Genomic DNA, 18,749 nt, shown 5'->3' on the forward strand with positions numbered 1-18,749 from the left:
CACAACTTAAACCATCAGGTCTCGTGAGAACCCACTCACTATATTGAGAACAGCAAGGGGAAAATCTGCCCCCATGATTTAATCACCTCCTACCAGTTTCCTCCTCTGTCTGTGGGGATTGCAATTCGAAGTGAGATTTGGGTAGGGACATAGAGCCAAACCATATCACCATTCTTGTCTTGTTCCTGGTCATAGAAGAAAAGCTTTCAACTTTTCACGGCTAGTTGTGGGCTTCTCATATATGGACTTTATTGTGTTGAGGCACATTCCTTCTATACCTAATTTGTGGAGAGTTTTTATCAGGAAAAGATGTTGAATTTTGTCAAATGCGTTTTCTACATCTATTAAGATGATCCTATAGATTTTGTCCTTCATTCTGTTCATGTGGTGATCACATTAATAGATATGCATTTGTTGAAACATCCTTGCATGCCTGGGATAAATCCCACCTGATCATGCTGTTTCATATGCTGTTGAATTTGGTCTGTGATATGGTTTGGATACGTGTCCCTCCCAAATCTTAGTTGAAATGTAATCCACGATGTTGGAGGTGGACCTGGAGGTGATTGGATCATGGGGGTGGATTTCTCACGAATAGTTTAGCACCATCCTCTTGGTGCTGTCCTCATGACAGTGAGTGAGTTCTCATGAGATCTGATTGGTTAAAAGTGTGTGACACCTTCCTCTGCTACCCATTTCTCTCCCCCCGCCCCCCCCTTTTTTTTTTTTGAGATGAAGTTTCTCTCTTGTCGCCCAGGCTGGAGTGCAATGGCGCAATCTCAGTTCACTGTATCCTCCGCCTCCTGGGTTCAAGTGATTCTCCTGCCTCAGCCTCCCAAGTAGCTGGGATTATAGGTGCACACCACCACCATGCCCAGCTAATTTTTTTTTTTTTTTTGAGACAGAGTCTCGCTCTGTCACCCAGGCTGGAGTGCAGTGGTGCAATCGCGGCTCACTGCAAGCTCTGCCTCCTGGGTTCACTCCATTCTCCTGCCTTATCCTCCTGAGTAGCTGGGGCTATAGGTGCCCGCCACCGTGTCCAGCTAATTTTTTTGTGTTTCATTTTTAGTAGAGATGGAGTTTCGCCGTGTTACAGGATGGTCTCGATCTCCTGACCTCGTGATCCACCTGCCTCGGCCTCCCAAAGTGCTGGGATTACAGGCGTCAGCCACCGCGCCCAGCCTAATTTGTATATTTTTAATACAGACGGGGTTTCACCATGTTGGCCAGGCTGGTCTCGAACTCCAGACTTCAGGTGATCTGCCAGCCTGGCCTCCCAAGTGCTGTGATTACAGGCGCGAGTCACAGCACCTGGCCCCATTTCTCTCTTGCTCCTCTTCCTGCCAAGTGATGTGCCGGCTCTTGCTTCTCCTTCTGCCTTGAGTAAAAGCCCCCTGAGGCTTCCCAGAACCAAGCAGATGTGCCACACGTGTACAGCTTGCAGGACTGTAAGTCAATTAAGCCTCTCTTCACTGTATTCCCTAGTCTCAGGTATTTCTTTACAGCAATGCAAGAACAGCCCGCCACACTTTGATGGTTTTTGTTTGTTTGAGAACTTAAGGATCTATGTTCATCAGTGACATGGGCCTAGAATTTTCTTTTCTTACGGTGTCCTAAAAAGGAGTACATTTTCTTTAAAAAGTGACTTAGTAGGTTTTTATGGGTTGAATTAAGTCCCACCAAAAAATATGTTGAAGTCCTAGTCCCCACCCAGTACCTCAGAATGAGGCCTTATTAAGACAGCATCATTGCAGATGTAATGATTGAAGATGAGGTCGCACTAGACTTAGGTGGGCCTTCATCCAATGTGACAGGCGTCCTCATAGGAAGAGAAGAGGACGCACAGGCACATGTGGGGAGACAGCCATGGGAAACACAGGCCGAGATGGAAGTGCTGCAGCCACAAGTCAAGGAATGTCCAGCATGGAGGCGCACCACCAGACGCCAGGCAGAGGCAGGGATTCTGCCCTGCAGCTGTCAGACGGAGTGTGGCTCTGTGGGCATCTTGATTTTGGACTTCTGACTTCCGGAACTGAGCAAGAATAAACTGCTGTTGTATAAGCCACCCAGTTAGTGGTGCTTTGCTATAGAGTCCTAGGAAATTAGTATGCAGGTATTTCTCTTTTTTTCCTGTCTTGAGTAAATATAATTCTTTCTGAATGTCAACATTTCAATTTTTAAAAATGAGGCACTCCATATTTTTAGATATCTGGACCTCATTTTAAGCTCCTAAAGTTTTTGCCTCACAGGGAAACTTCAGTATTTTTAACACACACTGTGGTATACAGTACTAAGAAGTGATTCCATAGTGTTCTATGATCATTCCATTAAAAATCAGCTGCCATTAATGAGTGTGTGGCTATTTCAACATTTGGCAATCTTGGCCTGGTATATAAACAGCAGCGGCATTTTTATCTCTTGTGTCCCTCAAATTCCTCTGAGGCCTTACCCCTGACCCCTGCTCAAGGAGAAAGCACCAGAACCTTTCCTGGTCGTTTTCAGAGCTTTTCTGGTTACTTTTCATTGATCAGGTTCAATGCGATACTTAATATGCTCAGGTCAGTGTAACATCAAAGCTTGACTCCTCCCTACACTTCCTCCCTTCCTGTAGCTCTGACTGCCTCAGGCTAGGAGCTGCCAGCTGTGATGGTGGTGGGAATGGCAGGGGTGTGGGGTGGGCTTCACCCTCTATCTCTATGCTTGGCTCTAGGGCTCCTCCCCAGTCAGCTACCTCTGGTGTTTGGAGTCCAGGGCAGGAAGAGCAAGGAAGAGAAACCAGAAAGTTGACTTTCCATGATTAAAATGGCAGCCCCAGCTGGTCATGTTCACAGCTGCCTTTTCTCGTTAGAACATCACTTTCTAACATGCCTTACAGCTTGCTCATTTGCCATGCTCATTGTTTACTGTCTTCTCCCACTGATACAGAAGCTGTGCCAGGGCGGGGCCTCCGGTTTGTTCACTGATGTGTCCCAGGCCCCTAGAGGAGGCCTGGTAGTAGGAGGTGCTCAGTGAACGTTTGTTGGAAGACTCTGAATTAAACAGAAAGATCGGCAGCACCTTTCTGTGCGTGGCAGGTTGGAAAGATGAATTTGTTCCCCTGTGCCTTTTTGTGAGTTGGTGGAAGTCCCCTTGCCCAGCCCAGTGCCAAGTTCCTGTCACTGGGATCTCCGTTGCAGCTCTCTAACATGGGTGAAGCATCTCGTTCATATTTGGTTGCCGTCAGCTCCATAACCTCTGTTACCAGGAAGGCCTTCTTTAGCTGCTTTGCTGAACCCTCCCTGAGGCCCCTTCGATTGGGATCCATGACATTCTTTCGCTTTGCCCTCTCCCGGCCACATCTGGTTCTCACTGGGACTCCACGCTTGGTTCCTGGGAAACAATGGGAGGTGGCTGTCCCCATGCAGTGCCTCTTCTGCCTCTGTTGGCACAGCTGCCAGCCTGCCAGGTTTGTCAAGTTTTTCAGGCTTGGGTTAGACACAGGCTACCTGTGTCCCCAAGTCCTACTGTTGCTGCCCACCCCTCATCCCCTCACCACCTTAAAATCAGGCACCTCCAACCTACCTCTCCTGGGGATGGGAGAGTGGGACACCCAGCAGCAACCGTCTTCCCCCAACTCCACCCAACTCCTTCCCATTCCCTTAATGGGAAAGAGGGTTTGAGAGTTGCCTGATTCCTCCTCTCCCCCTTTCTTTTTGCAAGTCCTGCATGGTGGTCTCATGCCTTACTTTGGAAGGTGGTATCTATTGTCATTTGGAATCTCAGTGAAATGTGATTTGATTCCTGTTCCCAGGGCTTACTCTGTGCCAGGTCCCATGCTCTTCACTATAATATACAGTCCATGCACATCTTCTCACTTAACCCTCATACCATCTCTGTGAGACAGGTGCTATTCTTGTACCCATTTACATATAAAGAGACTGAAGCCAAGAGAAATTAATATCTTGCCCAGATCAACCAGCTACAAAGGTGACAGAGTCCAGATTCAAATCCAGGCTATCTGACTCCAAGGCCTTATACAGATTACTGCAATACACACAATTTTTGTCTGCGAGTTTTTTTATTTGTTTAGGAAATCCCTGAAAATGAAATTTAAAAATATTAACTATAAGGCTTCCTACAGCCTATGTTGTCCAGGATAGTATCTTTTTATTGAAAGTGGGGAATAAGGTTCAGGGTTTATCCATCATCTCATATCTTGTTATGGAGCAGAGACTGCTAAGGGATCATCAAAATCCATGTTTCTCCATGGCTGAGCTGTTTCTCAGGTCCCCTTGCCATATAGGAGTGGCTGATGGCCCTGAGTCCTTCCTACCCAATAAAATGCATGCCAAAGGGGTAGATACCATTTCCTGACCTGGCCTAAGAAACCCCACCCATGCTGTCTCCTGGGCTTTCCCTTTGCTGAAGACTTGATTTCAACACCCAGGGCTACCTTGAGAGCCACTTGACTTTCAACTTGGAGTTACAAGAATGTTTTCCACTTGAAAAGGTGAAGATAGCAGAGCTTTCCTGAGCCTGGGCCTCTTCGTAAGTGACTACATGGAGGACGGCTGTGCATCTATTTAGAACTAATATGTGAGCACCGAATAAACTTCTATGGTGGTGGAGCCATTACAGATTTTGGGTCTCTGCCATGGCAGTTAGCTTTTTCTAACGAACGCACACTGTGTAGCTGACACACAAGCAGGTGTATAAGCAGAACATGTGGCTTCCAGGCCAGATGGAGGGAACTGCCCCACAAAACTCGGGCATGATCTGCTGATGCTGCTACTGATTTCCCAGAAAAATTAATGGTTTTCAAATGTTTATTCAGAAATAAACGCTGATTCAGGTTTTTCTGAATAGCTTTCAGATATTACTGAATGCAGATAAAGGGTCAGCTACCTAGCTACGGCCTGGGAGGTGTCCTGGGGGCAGTTTCAAGAGTCCATGAAAAATGTGATCCACATATTATCTTGACCACATCTGGTAAATAGTCCCATTAGCAAATTCCCTAAATCCCATTCTAATTTCTCACGTACACACAGAAAATGTACTGTAACCTCCAGGAGTTTTGGCTAAAGGAAGTGTATTAGGCCATTTTCACACTGCTATAAAGAAATACCCTTGGCTGGGTGCAGTGGCTCACGTCTGTAATTCCAGCATTTCAGGAGGCCGAGGTGGGCAGACCACCTGAGGTGAGGAATTCGAGACCAGCCTGGTCAACATGGTGAAACCTCATCTCTATTAAAAACACAAAAAATTAGCCAGGTGTGGTGGCAGGCACCTGTAGTCCCAGCTACTTCGGAGGCTGAGGCAGGAGAATCGCTTGAACCCAGGAGGTGGAGGCTGCAGCAGTGAGCCCACTGCACTCCAGCCTGGGTGGCAGAGTGAAACTCCATCTCAAACAAAACAAAACAAAACAAAACAAAACAAAAACGAGAATACCTGAGATGGGGAAATTTATAAAGAAAAGAGGTTTAATGGACTCACAGTTCTGCATGACTGGAGAGCCTCAGGAATCTTACAATTATGGTGGAAGGGGAAGCAGGCCCGTCTTACGTGGTAGCAGGTGAGAGAGAGAGAGAGAGAGAGAGCATGCAAGAACAGGGAAAACTGCCTTGTAAAACATCAGCTCTCCTGAGAACTCACTGTCACGAGAACCACGTGGGGAAACCACCCCCGTGATCCAATCACCTCCCACTGGGTTCCTCCCTCAACATATGTGGATTATGGGGATTACAATTCAAGATGAGAGTTGGGTTGGGATACGGCCAAACCGTATCAGGAAGTCATCAGTCTTGGTCCTGCAAATAGAGCCATCACTGCCATCTTCTTGCTTGTGTGGTTAACATTTCCTTTCAATCCCAGACATGCTAGCCATGTCCAGGGGAATTTTGACATCTGACAAGACAGCTGTCTAAGTAAACAAGCAGTTCAGCTTTTAAAACAAGCTAAATTAATTTGTTTGCGAACATTCACTTTCCTCCTGAGGAAGAGCAGCCAAAACTCCAGGTTGTTCCCAACTACACCATGGTTCACATCTTGTTCGGGGTGCAGCTTTTTTTGTTTTTTTGTTTTTGAGACAGTCTCACTCTGTCACCCAGGCTGGAGTGCAGTGGCAGTTATAACTCAGTGCCGCCTTGAACTCTTGTGCTCAAGCAATCCTCCACCTCAGTCGGCCAAGTATTTGGGATGACAGGTGTGAGCCACCATGCCTGCCCCCATCGTGTGAGTTTGATGATTCCCTGTACCTGCCTGACACAGGGAGAGAGAGACACTGGGTGAGTGAGAGCCTGCTGAGTGTGAAGATCGGATTGAGGGAGGAGGCTGTGGAGGGCCAGAATTCGGGTTTGGAGGAATGTGAGGGGCCGTGACCCGGAAGAGCCTTCTCTGGGGAGCCTCCTTGGTGCTTCTTTGTCTCTGTGTGATGGCAGATGGGGGACTTGCACACAGTGGGCCCTTCGTAGATGCTGACTGGAGGAACGCTTCTGAGGAGAGGCTACATGGCACAGGGGCTGCCCTGGATGGCTCTGCCCTCACCAGCTGTGTCTGGGAGAGTTACCTGACTTCTCAGTGCCTCTATGGCCTCGATTGCAAAGTGATGAGCTGTCCTGAGGACTGAACAGTAGTAGATGTAGAGCAGGTATGACGGGGGCTGGCATTAGGGAAGGGCTGTTTAAGCATTGCCATTGTCCCATGCAGCAATATTCATGTCTTCCTTGAATAGCAACTTTCAGAATGCTGAAGAGATTCTCAATGTCTTCCTCTTAATAAACTGAGTGGAAAAACAGTATAGAGCAGTTCCAGGTTATCAAGATGATATTTTAATGCCCAAATAGCATTTGGTGTCCAATTATCTGTAAACTGTTTAAACAAATTAGCATGTGGAGTCAGGTATTTATTTGCTAAACCTTCTGCTTTCCATATACCATGCCAGGCACGGGGGTCACTGAGCTAATGTCATAAGCCAAACCCATTCTCTGTTTTCTTCAGAGATTTCATCATCTAAACTCTGTTGTTTAAAAACCATCTTTTCAAGCCCGGGCACGGTAACTCACGCCTGTAATCCCAGCACTTTGGGAGGTCGAGGCGGGTGGGTCACAAGGTCAGGAGATCAAGACCATCCTGGCTAACACAGTAAAAACCCATCTCTACTAAAAACACAAAAAATTAGCCAGGCATGGTGGCGGGCGCCCATAGTCCCAGCTACTGGAGAGGCTGAGGCAGGAGAATAGCATGAACCCGGGAGGCAGAGCTTGCAGTGAGCCGAGATCACGGCAATGCACTCTAGCTTGGGCGACAGAGCGAGACTGCGTCTAAAAATAAATAAATAAATAAATAAATAAATAAATAAATAAATAAAATAAAAAATAAAATAAAAACCATCTTTTCAAGGCCGGGTGCTGTGGCTCACACTTGTAATCCCAGCACTTTGGGAGGCTGAGGCCGGTGGGTCATCTGAGGTGAGGAGTTCAAGACCAGCCAGGTCAACGTGGCGAAATCCCTTCTCCACTAAAAATGCAAAAATTAGCCAGGCGTGGTGGCACATGCCTGTAATTCCAGCTACTTGAGAAGCTGAGACAGGAGAATCGCTTGAACCCAGGAGGCCGAGGTTGCAGTGAGCTGAGATCATGCCACTGCATTCCAGTCTGGAAAATACAGCAAGACTCTGTCTCAAAAAAACAAAAAAACAAAGCATCTTTTCAGGCCACACATTTTCTGAAACCACTTTGACTTTATATTTTAAGTCTTTAAACTGTTATAAGTCAGTCTTTTTCTTCAGGACCCTTCTCTAATATTCTTTTACATATACCTCCATACTGGGCCTAGGATCTGTTAATAAGAAACAAGCTGACCTTCAGTGTATTTGTAGAAAGATTAATAATTTCACTCAAAAGAAAAAAGGCTGGGTGCAGTGGCTCACAACTCTAATCACAGCCACTTTGGAGGGCTGAGGCAGGTGGATCACTTGAGCCCAGGAGTTTGAGACCAGCCTAGGCAACATGGTGAACCACCATCTCTACAAAAAACATTAAATAAAAAATTAGACTTCTAGAATACTGACATTTGAAAAAGATTACTCCTAATTTTAAGTGCACTATTTTGTATTCATTTTCTCTTTCTCCTATAACATGAAAAACAGAAAACATTTCAACACAGTAGGAGAGCGGGTGATTGTTAGTGTGAGGCTGTGGGCCCTGGGGAGTGCCCCCAGTGGGGCTGGCATTTCAGGCCATGAGACTGTGGCTCTCTGTTCTGTGCTCATGGCAGACAGCACTAACGCTGCCTGCAGCACGCTTCTTTCCTGACACTGGACCGGGCCCTGGAGCCCCTCTCCACACAGAGAGCTAAGTGGCCCCTGCAAAGCCATGTGAGTTATCATTTGGAATGAAACTTATTTTCCACGCCAATCTGTAGGTGGCCACAATTAGCAGCCAGGTACACATGGCCCTGTAAAGGCTCTGTGTTAGTTCCTGAGGCCGGACTAACAAAGCACCACAAACTGCGAGGCTTCAAACAACAGAGATTTATCCTTTCATGGTTCGGGAGGCAGGAAGCCCAAAATCAAGGTGTCTGCAGGGCTGCGTTGCCTCTGAGGACTTTGGGTGGGTTCTTCCTTTCTCTCCAGCTTACGCTGCTTCCCAGCAGCCTTGACGTTCACTGGCTTGTCGATGCATCACCCCCATCTCACCTCTGTCATCCCATGACACTCTCCATGCCTCGTCATGTAGTCATCCTCCATGTGTGTCTGTGCTTGTGTCCCTTCTCTTCTGATGCGGACACCAGTCACTTGGGCTGAGGGCCCCCCTACTCCATGGGACCCCAGCCTAACTGATTACATCTACAATGATCCTCTTTCCACATGAAGCCACATTCTGAGGTTCCAGGAAGTCATAGACTGGGGGCCAGGGGACTGTCCAACCCAGCCCAGGCCTTTGCCTTTTGTCATCATCACACCACTGGGTTAGTCCATCACGAGCTGCTGCCTTGGTCCCAGAGGAGCAGGAAGAGGACTGGCAAAGGGAGGAGAGGGCAGGGGAGGAATTGTGGCATTGGGGCCTCGCAGGAAACTCTGCCGGCAAATGGCAGTGGTGGAAGGACGAGGCACCTGGAGTAGGCACCTGGGGAGGTGGGTGGCCTGGAAATTAGGAAGAGGGACACAGTTCACCCCTTCGCAGCTTATCTCAGGCCAGGAACCAACCCTCAACTGCATTCCAGGATTGGCAGCTGCAGACGGCCCAGCTGATCCTACCCAGGTGTGGGGTCTGGCTTGTTCCTTGCGCTGCCTGTCTGATTTTAAAGGACAAAATAGAAGAAGAAGCATAATAGGTAAATTAAACTCTTACCCTGTTTTTCAGAAAGACTCCATATTCCTTGGCTTAATAGATTCAGAAACTTACTAGACTTTTTACTTTCTGAAGGGATGTCTGTGATGACAATTGCATTTCTACTGTCACTGCAGTGACAGCTTGGGAGGCACCTTGAGGCTTATCCTCATTCATTACAGGCTGTCACATTTCTGGGCTTTCAACTATAAATTCTCTTTCTAACTTCGTCAGGGCTCAGGTAGCCAAAGGGCATCTGTGGAATATTTTATAATATTCTTTTTCTGTGGGTTGGGCCGTTGGGGCAGAGGAGGTTAATGGCACTGAGGATTTGAATCAACAGCATAGTGCTTTGCTGTCTACATGAGATACACCAGGTACACTTAGTGTTTGGTTTATTTTCTAGGCTATAACGTTATTGCTGTGCCATGACATACAATGTTATAATGTGGTTGGTTTTTCAAACAGTCTGTATGCAACACATGTCAATAGATTTTTCATTTATCTTACTTATGAAAGCTAGAAAGAAATGTCTTCTTTACTTTTTTACTTTTTTTTTTTTTTTGAGGCAAGGTCTCACTCTGTCACCCAGGCTGGAGTGCAGTGGTGCAATCCTGGCTCACTGCAACCTCTACTTCCCAGGCTCAAGTGATCATCCCACCTCAGCCTCCAGAGTAGATGAGACTATAGGCGTGCACCATCATGCCTGGCTAAGTTTTGTATTTTTTGTAGAGATGGGTTTTACTATGTTGCTCAGGCTACTTTCGAATTCCTGGGCTCAAGCAATCCACCTACCTCGGCCTCCTAAAGTGTTGGGATTACAGGCATGAGCCACTGCACCTCACCTCCATTCTCTACATTTTCAACATACTGTAATTTATAGGATCAACATAATTCTTTACACAAGTTTCTGGCACATCTGCTGTTTGGATATCTGTCCCCTTCAAATCTCATGTTGAAATATAATCTCCAATGTTGGAGGTGGCGCCTGGTGGGAGGTGTTTGGGTCATGATGGCTTGGTGCTGTCCTAGCAATAGTGAGTGAGTTACAGCTAGACCTGGTGTTTAAAAGCGTGTGGCACCTCTTTCGTTTCTCTCCCTCTGGCTCTTGCCATATGAGATGCCTGCTTCTCCTTCACCTTCTGCCATGAGTGGAAGCTTCCTGAGACCCTTGCCAGAAGCAGATGCCAGCACCGTGCTTCTTGTACTGTTTGCAGAATCGTGAGCCAATTAAACTCATTTCTGTATAAATTACTCAGCCTCAGGTATATCTTTATAGCAATGCAGAACAGCCTAATACAGTACTGTTAAGGTTTTTTATTTTTAATTAACAGACTTTCTTGGTGGCATGAGATATTCACTTATTTACACAATTATGTAACAATTTCCAATTCCTTTATTATTCTATAATGAAGAGATATATATATATTTTTTCGCCTGCCGGTCAATGTCCACTCTTAATTTTTTTTTTTTTTTGAGACAAAGTCTTGCTCTGTCTCCCAGGCTGGAGTGCAGTGGCGCGATCTCGGCTCACCAAGCTCCACCTCCCAGGTTCACGCCATTCTCCTGCCTCAGCCTCCTGAGTAGCTGGGACTACAGGCGCCCACCACCGCGCCCGGCTAATGTTTTATATTTTTTTAGTAGAGATGGGGTTTCACCGTGTTAGCCAGGATGGTCTCGATCTCCTGACCTCGTGATCCACCTGCCTCGGCCTCCCAAAGTGCTGAGATTACAGGCATGACACTCTTAATATTTTAAAACAGTTGGCAAATTGCTTTATCCATCTCAAGTGGTGAGTGAAATCTATGCAGTGATGGAAGAGGGTGTTCTGTGGGACTGAGAAAGCACTGGCAGGGAAGCGGCTGCTGCTGGGCCTGAGGCCTCTGTGGGACAGAGACCAGAGGAGCGCAGCTGCGCGTGGGAACAAGTGAGAGAGGTCTGGGAAAAGAGGGCAGAGCTTGTGGAGTACACTTGTCACCCTTAAGACTGTCCTCAAATGGCCTGGGACAATTGTCCTCCACTCTATCTGCACAGTGCGATGACCCAGGAACATTATTTATTTTTGAGATGGCGTCTCACTCTGTCGCTCAGGCTGGAGTGCAGTGGCACAATCTCAGCTCACTGCAAGCTCCGCCTCTTGAGTTCAATTTATTCTCCTCCCTCAGGCTCCCAAGTAGCTGGCATTACAGGTGTCTACCACCACTTCCGGCTAATTTTTGTATTTTCAGTAGAGACAGGGGTTTCACCATGTTGGCCAGGCTGGTCTCGAACTCCTGACCTCCGGTGATCCACCTGCCTCGGCCTCCCAAAGTACTGGGATTACAGGCGTGAGCCACCATGCCCAGACTCTAGGAACTTTTATTTATTTGTTTATTTATTTATTTTTTTGAGACGGAGTCTTGCCCAGTCACCCATGCTGGAGTTCAATGGCGCAATCTCGGCTGACGGCAACCTCCGCCTTCCGGTTTCAAGCGATCCTCCTGCCTCAGCCTTCCGAGTAGCTGGGATTACAGGCACATGCCACCACACCCAGGTAATTTTTCTTTTTCTTTTCTTTTCTTTTCTTTTTTTTTTCTTTGTATCTTTAATAGAGACAGGGTTTCACCACGCTGACCAGGCTGGTCTTGAAGTCCTGACCTCGTGATCTGCCCGCCTTGGCCTCCCGAAGTGCTGGGATTACAGGCGTGAGCCACCCTGCCTGGCCTTCTAGGAACTTTTAAATAACACCAGTGCCCAGGCCAGACCCCCAGAGACTTTGACTTAATAGGTTTGGGTGGGCCCATGTGACAAGGGACATGGTACTGAACATCTGCCAGATGCCATCTAGTATTACCATTTAATTGTAGAGGGTTTTAGTTCTTTATTTCTTTCTTTCTTTTTTTTTTTTTTTAGATGGAGTCTTGCTCTGTCGCCCGGGCTGGAGTGCAGTGGCGCAATCTTGCCTCACTGCAAGCTCTGCCTCCCGGGTTCACGCCGTTCTCCTGCCTCAGCCTGCCGAGTTGCTGGGACTACAGGTGCCCGCCACCACGCCTGGCTAATTTTTTTGTATTTTTAGTAGAGACGGGGTTTCACCATGTTAGCCAGGATGGTCTCGATCTTCTGACCTCGTGATCTGCCCACCTCGGCCTCCCAAAGTGCTGAGATTACAGGCCACCGTTCCTGGCCCAGGTTTTAGTTCTTAAAGCAGAGAAAGGGAAAGGAAAAACTGCCTTCATTAGTTATAACAATATTTGACAAGTCCAGAATTGGGACTGAAATAGTAGTCTTTGCGAGGGGAGGGCGCACGTTCCTTTTGAAGCTGTCTGTCCCCTGATGCTGTCCTACGATGTTCCCAGACTCCACCAAGCCAAGCTAGAATGGAAGGTGGGGGGTGGGGGTTGCTACCTGCCCATATACCCCGCCATAAACACACAGCCCTGCCCTAAAGACCCTGCCTCAGAACTGAGAGGGGCTGAAACATGTAGGTAAGATTTTATAAACAACTAGGCCAGCAGATTAAAAATAAGGTCCCATCTCCACTACTCATAAAACTTCAGGGTGATGTTAGGGTGCCACATAGCTTCTAGTAGCTTAGATTCCTTATCTTGCAAGTGAATATAAAAACCAGCCTACAGGTGGATTACCTTACAGGGTTGTGGGAGAATTTAATGAGCTAGCATTTATAATAAAGTGCCTGACACATAAGAGGTGTCAGTGATGGGCAGCTTTTGGTATTACTAGACCCTAACTATTACCAGTCTGGGTCAACTGCTTACAGATGAGTCCAGCTCAGGACCTTCTCACCCTGGCTGTGGGCCAACTTCCTCGTGGAGATCACACACAAGCATAGTTGGGTCTAGACATCTCCTGTGAGTCTAATCATGAGGCCACGCAGTAAAGTCGCTTCTCCCACCTCCCCTTGTTGGTGCCTAAGGAGCTCCAGCTTCCAGAAGGCCTCTTAGATCTCCAGATAAATGATACTGGCAATATTAGGCCCTTCATGGATACCCAGCCCCCTGTTCCCTGGCACAGAGGCCGTTGTAGCACCTTAATACAGTGGACCACCCCAACAGTCCTAAGAGACCCAGTAGAACAAGGATGTCGATTTCAAAGGATTCTTGAGAAATCCTCCAGACCACATGGCTGGCAAACAGTGGGAAAACCACACAGCCTCAGTCAGAAGGTTCACATCTTCCTGGGTCACTGGGATCAGCATTATTTTTATAAAAGATTTCTGGAGGAGGAAATTAAAACCAGTGTGTCATTTGCTCAAGCTGGAGGGCAATGCCCAATTATTATTGCTATTATTATAGTTATTGCCAGTTGTAAATTTACACAATGAGACTTTTAGCACAGTGCTTTCCAGAGAGTTGGTCCTGAACCGCTGCCAGTTGGTGAATGGTTTATAATTAGTTCATGGTGAGGTAAGCTCATAAATGGAGAGTAGGTGTTCAGAAAGTTTTAGAGGAATGTGACATTGTCATGAGACCAATGGTGAAACTAGTCTCACAGAACAGGGCTCAGACCAGCCTGAGCATTGTAGACTCACGTGGTGAGTTGCAGGAGGCACAGGCCATACAATAATGTTGTGCTCTAGGACCACGCCCTGCTTCACAAGGAACTGCAAAACAACAAAATTGGTCCTTCACTACAGATGGCCTTAGGTGGGAGCCTTCAGAACCATCCCTACGTTTGCAAATCTGAGAATGACTGCTCACAGCCAGGTGAGAGTAGAGCAGGAATTACAATTTCATTTTACACCTGATTCCTCAGCCACTATTTCATGAGTGGCTCCAACTCACAAGGTATTGAAAGCTGAAACCAAATACTGGAGGAAAAGGTGATTAGATATTCTTCTTCTTCTTTTTTTTTTTGCTTGAGATAGAGTCTCACTCTGTCACCCAGGCTGGAGTTCAGTGCAGTGGCACACACAGCTCACTGAAGCCTCATTTTCCCAGGTACCGCCCTACCCAGATAATAATTTTTTTTTTTTTTTAAGTAGAGGTGAGGTCTTGCTATGTTGCCCAGGCTGTACTTGAACTGCTGAACTCAAATGATCCTTCCACATTGACCTCCCAAAGTGCTAGGATTACAGGTGTGAGCTACTGCATCTGGCTGAGATTCTGCTCATGTGTAGGGCCCTAGAGGAATTGGTGACTATCGTCCTTTTGTTTACTATGGAAACATAGTAAAACCCACAGGAGCGTCTTGGTAGAGAGCAAAAGTGTGACTTCCTATGATTTAAAATCACCACCACCCCCAGATTGGAACTATATTGGGGAGAGAGGAAAGAGACCTATATTTTTGTATATTTGTATTGTAGACTCAAGAGAAGAAACGTGTGCAGCTAGAAGTGAAGATGGTCTCACTCATTCACTAATCTGGGTGCACCTGCTATGTGCTAAACATCATTCTTCTTCCTAAACATATAACCCAATTAGCTGCATTCTGGTCTTCAGGAGTTTGCAATCTAATGGGAGGGACAGATGATAGCCTCCTTCTGTCCACGGTGAGACGCTCAGTACTACTATTTGTCTCACACTGTTTTAGGAAGTGGAGATACTGAGGTGAACACTGGCATCCTGTCCTCATGAAATTTGCCTTCTGTGGGGAGAGTAAGACAATGAATAAATGCATATATAGTTTCCAAGCTGTCATAAGAGTGAGAAAGAGCAATAAACAGGGCAGGAACATAGAGGGTGCAGAGAGAAGGTCTGTGGAGGGGACATTTGAGCAGAGAACAGATCACGCACAGGTTTGGTGGGTGATATGATAGAGCCGGGGTGGTGGCCAATAAGAAGCATGAGGGGGATACCGCCCTAAAACTAGGGACATCAGGGAGAGCTTTGTCAGGGAGGTGAGGAGCACATTCAGCCTGGGCAGATGGGTGTCTTAGTCCATTTGTGCTGCTATAAGAAAATACCACAGACTGGGTGATTTATAAAGAACAGATATTTATTTCCTCATGGTTCTGGAGACTGGGAAGTACAAGGTCAAGGTTCCGGCATTTTGTGTCTTGTGAGGGCCTTCTTGCTGTGTCCTCATGAGGTGGCAAGGATGAAAGGTCAAAAGGGGAGAGGCAGCTCCCTTGTACCTCTTTCATAAGGCCACCAATACACTTATGAGGACTCTGTCCTCGTGGCTTAGTCACCTCCTAAAGGCCTCTCTCTTAATACGATCACATTGGCGATTAGGTTTCTACAGATGAATTTTGGGAGAAACATTCAGATCATAGCAATGGTAATTTCCATTTGGGTTGCTTTAAATTTGAGGTGATTGCAGTCATCCAGGTGTTAGTGCCCCCTGAGTAGGCAGTTGGACATACGTGTTTACCTCCCACTTATTGGGGCTTGTTAATGGGAGCAATAATTGAATTTGCTGCATAGAGAGTTGGAGCAGGACCCCCATGGAGATGGTTTCCACTGTTCTCTTCCCATCCCTGAAGTCAGGGTGTGCCCTTGGCCATAATTCCTTTGGGAAATTGCTGGAACCATAGTGAGCCAGTCCTCCCTTCTGTGTTTGTGGTTCCTCAGCAGACAACAGAAGGCATTGACCTAGGTGCTTTATTCCCAGTAACTCACTCAGCCCTCCCAAACACACTCACACACAAGCACCACTGATCATGCTATGCTGCAGATGGAGAAGTGGAGGTACAGAGATATTCAGTAACTTGCCAAGGTCACCCCGTACTTCAGTGGCAGAGGGTAAATTTGATCTAGGCAGCTGAGATATGGGTTAGTGCTGGTGACCACAATACACTTGTTCTCAAGCTAGAGGCTCTCCCAGTTGCTGTCTTCTCATCTTCATCCTCTGGGCACTCTGGAGGGCATTTCCTGAGGGAGGCTGGAGGCCCGGCCAAGGTGCCTCTTAATGTCAAGAATATGCTTTCTCTTTGGTTCTTCTGTGGCACCTCCAGGAGGTCACATGCATGCCCTTGGTCAGCCATTTGGGATCAAAGTTCTTCACCAGAACCCTGAATAACTTAATGATGGTAGAATGAGAATGCCTAGGGTGCTGGGCATGGTGGCGCACACCTGTAATCCCAGCACTTGGGACGCCGAGGTAGGAGAATTGCTTGAGTCCAGGAGTTCCAGACCAGCCTTTGCAATATAGGGAGACCCTATCTCTACTAAAAGCAAAAAGCAAAAAGCAAAAACTACAAAACAAAAAATTTAGCCAGGCATTGTGGTGTGCAACTTCCAGCACTTTGGGAGGCTGGGAGGTGGAGGATTGCTTTAGCCTGGGAGTTAGAGGCTGCAGTGGGCTATGATCAAGCCACTGTACTCCAGATTAGGTGACAAAGCAAGACCCTGTCTCAAAAAAAAAAAAAAAAAAAAAAAAAAAAAAAAAAAAAAAATTTAAAAAGAAAAAAACCCAGAATATCAAGGGTATCAATAACCACCCTGGAGTGTGCCATTAAGATGAAGAAGAACTGGGATTCATGTTCATAAGTGCCCTGAAGGCTGCCAGCAGTGGTTTGAACAGTGGGCTTTTTGCAAGAGTGAGTCGCAATCCTTTAGTGGGTTAGGACTCATTTTAGTATGCTGGGACCAGGATTCTTTAAACATAAAGACACAGAGTAGATTGAGTGGGAAGTGTCAGAGTATATCACATGAAACATGGGTGATATGGTTTGGCTTTGTGTCCCCACCCAAATATCATCTTGGATTGTAATCCTCGGGTGTTGAGGGAGGAACGGTGGGAGGTGATTTGTTCGTGGGAGTGGTTTACCTCATGCTGTTCTGGTGACAGTGATTGAGTTCTCACAAGATCTGATGGTTTTATAAGTGTTTGGCAAGTTCCTCCTTCTCCCATTCTCTCTCCTGCTGCCTTGTCAAGAAGGTGCCTGCTTCCCCATCTGCCATGATTGTAAGTTTCCTGAGGCCTCCCCAGTTATGCGAAATTGTGAGTCAGTTAAATCCATTTCCCTTACAAAAACTACCCTGGTCTCAGGTAGTATTTTTACAGCAGTGTGAGAACAGACTAATACAATGGGTAAGTGTATGTGTGTGGATATATATTTGGGTCATTGCATAAAATGTATTTATTGTGGTTTGTAGTTTTAAAAAATGTTTGAAAAACATTGGGCTTGAGTACTATTTACTGTGCTGGCCACCCATGACATATATATATATATATATATATATATATGGAGTAATGTTTTGTTTTCTCATGAATTGCTATATCTATGTACTGATATACTTTAAATATAAAGACATTTGTGGAGTGCATTGGCACTGTATGTGGTATGCCACAGATCTGAAGCTCTGGCCTTAGATCTGCTTGAGGTAATGATTTGAGGGGTCTGTGGCAGGTAGGTGGGAGTCAAAGCTGCAGGAAGTTGGAGCTCTAGCAAAAGCACCTGGGGAGGCTGTGAATGAGCAAGGAAAGAGCCCAGGGCAGAACTTGGTAACACCTACCTTGAGGGCAGGGGTGTAGGAAAAAGAGCTCACAAAAAACACTCACTGTGATGCAATAGATAAAGAGGTAAGAGGAAAACCAGGAGGGTGATGGTACCCGGAGCCAAGACAGGAGAGAGTTTGAATAGTGAGGAAAGGTTCAAGATTGTTAAATGTGGCAGGAGGTCAAGTTTTATAAGCGCTAAAACTGCACCTGCGCTTGAGCAACACAGAGCTGGCTGGTGACTTCAGTGAGGGCGCAGGGCTCCACAATGAGATGGGAAGACCTAGAGACGTGGGGGAAGGGACACTTCCTCCAGAATGTTTGGTGGTAAAGCGAGGAGCACAAGAGGCCATTGGCTAGAAGGGAGGATAATTTGCTCCTCTAGAAACAAATTTGAACCTAGTTTTTCAGAAGGAGACAATATACCCCACATGTTAAGCTTATTGAAATGGGCAGAGATATGTAATCTTTGTTAAAAGGGATAGATAAAGCCATGGATTTTTTTTTCACCCATTTTTCAACATGTCTGAACAGTGAGGTGAGACCTTCTGTTAGTTTCTGAGACAAAATTTGAGACTTGCAACAATGATGGCTGTTGCTTTTTTTTTTTTTTTTTTTTTTTAATGCAAGCAATGGCAAAATTATTTTGGAATTACGATCCTAAATTGATCCCAGCCTGATACAATCAAAGGTCCAGAATTAGAAGGAGAAAAAATAGAGGGTGAAACAGTAGCCAAAAGAAAAACTTCACTGTTCTACTGTCAACAGCTGTGCTGTTATCACTGTAAAGAACAATGAAATACTGGAATGAAAATGGAAAATGCTGTGGGTAACCAATGGAATCCCAAAGGACAGAATAAGTTTCTTCAACATTTGTAATGAAAACCAGACTGAAAATTATTTTTGATTTGTCTTTGCTTTATCAAATCTTGGAGAGAATTTGGATATAGGCACCTTATCATTTGACATTTATTACTCAAGATAAGAAGATTATGTTCAGGTTTGTGGGCCTCCGGGATGTAATTATAACATTGTCAAAGTGGATTACCAGGTGTTGCA

Source organism: Macaca fascicularis, chromosome 4 (assembly GCF_037993035.2).
Source record: "Macaca fascicularis isolate 582-1 chromosome 4, T2T-MFA8v1.1".
NCBI lineage: Eukaryota > Metazoa > Chordata > Mammalia > Primates > Cercopithecidae > Macaca > Macaca fascicularis.